The following is a 1974-nucleotide window of genomic DNA, read 5'->3' on the forward strand; positions in this document are numbered from 1 at the left end:
CCCATCTACTTCCCCCCTTCTCCATTGCCAAGACCTAGTCCAAGCCCCCATCAGCTCTCGCTCAGGTTCCAGCAAAAGCCACCTAGATGTCCTGACACCTGCTACGTCATGGGTGAACCTTGAGGACATTATGCCAAGTGCAATAAGCCAGTCACAAAAAGGCAACTACTGCAGAATTCCACTTCTGTGCGGTATCTGGTGTAGTCAAACTCATAGAAACAGAACGTAGAATGGTGGCTCCCAGAGGCCGCGGAGAAGAAGTGGGGAGTTATTGCTTAATTGGAACAGTCTCAGTTTCACAAGACGAAAACATTCTGGAGTTCAGCTGCACAACATTGTGAGTATTTTTAACACCACTGAACTGTTCACTTTAAAATGGATAAAACGGTACATTTTATGTTATGTGTTTTTCACCACATTCTTTGAAAGACTGGGGCAAGCAGTCATCTACTATTGTAAAGAAATGCTCTATTATAAGTCTATTCAGTATCTTTTCAAAGATGCTTTTAATGAGAGGAAAATAAAAAGCCTCCTACTAAATCGCCTGCCTGCCTGCCTCCCTTTGGCTAAAGTCAACTTTTCTAAAAGCTAATCTGGTCGAGTTAACCCTGATTAAAGCTACCCATTTCTCTGAGACAACAGCCAAGCTCCTAACCCTGCCTCCAACTCCAGCTCACAGCACACTTCCCCAAGGTCCCCCAGACTCTCTGTACCCCACCAGGTCTGCCTGCCTTCAGCCTTCACACTTGTAGGGTCTTTGCATATGCTATTCCTTCTGCCCGAAAGGCTTTTCCCTCCCTTCTTGGATTAATAATAATAAAAAGATATTGAGTACTTACTCTGTACCGAGCCTTGTTCTGAGCACATCACAAACATTAATCAATGAATCCTGACAACGTCCCTAGGGGTTCTATCAGTACCCCTATTTTAGAGATAAAGAAACTAAGATCTAGAGAGGTAACATAAGCTGCCCGTGGTCATACAAGTAGCAGATGGAATGCTGGGTTAGTAGACGGAATGCTGGAATTTAAAGCCAGGCTGTCTGGCTCCACTGTCCACGCGCCTTGACCATGTCACCAGAGTCACCTCCCCCATTGCTTCTTTCCTCTTCCCTTCCCTGCATGGCACTAGGCAGGGGCAAGGGTCATCGAGAGAGGACCACGTTTTACCCTCAATGTAGTTTAAGAAATATTGGCTTCCTAAATCGAAAAGCCCAGCACCTGTCCAACCACCTGGTGGATAATAAAGACGGAACAGTTCCTGGCCCTCATCTGAGTGGCCAGTGAGAGGTGAGGAGGACAGAGCCAGAGGAGCACACAGCCCACTTAGGTGGGATCCAGAACGGAACCCTAGAGGAGGAGCAGGAAGTTGGGAAACAAGACCACCAGGAGGGGGTTCATGCACAGGGTGGGGTAGCAGCTGACAGAGACACAGGCAGCATACTTCAGTGGCACGAGAGCAGGTCTTGCTGCCACCCCCTTCCCACCATGCCGCCTGTGCCCAAGTGATGGGTCAACGGCCGCCCTGCCCACGCAGGTCACCTGTGTGCTGCTAAGGCGGCTAGGGGGAAGGTGCTGGAGTCAGAGGTCCCTCCGGAGAGCGGAGGTGGGAGGAAGTAGGGATCTTCTCAACCACAGACTTGAAATGAAAGGCACCTTCGGGATTTTAGACTTGGAGTATTGAGTGCCACCATATGCCGGCCACTGGGCTCATTCTTTGTTGTGTTAACTCATATTTACTAGACAGGAAAACTAAGGCTCCGAGAGGTAAGGTAAATCACTCAACTAGCTGGGAAGTTGAGGAGCCTTAAAATTCACTGCTGGGTCTTCCGTCTTCAAATGAACCTTCTATGTAATCAAATCGCCTCGATCCAGCAAGGGTGAGTCAGAAAGTGAAGTAAAAACACAGGAGCAGGCTCCCGTCTCCACTGTTGCCTGAAGCGCTTCTTCATTTTCTTCTTTAACCAAATCTGGG

This window comes from Myotis lucifugus, unplaced genomic scaffold (assembly GCF_000147115.1).
Source record: "Myotis lucifugus unplaced genomic scaffold, Myoluc2.0 scaffold_235, whole genome shotgun sequence".
Taxonomy (NCBI): domain Eukaryota; kingdom Metazoa; phylum Chordata; class Mammalia; order Chiroptera; family Vespertilionidae; genus Myotis; species Myotis lucifugus.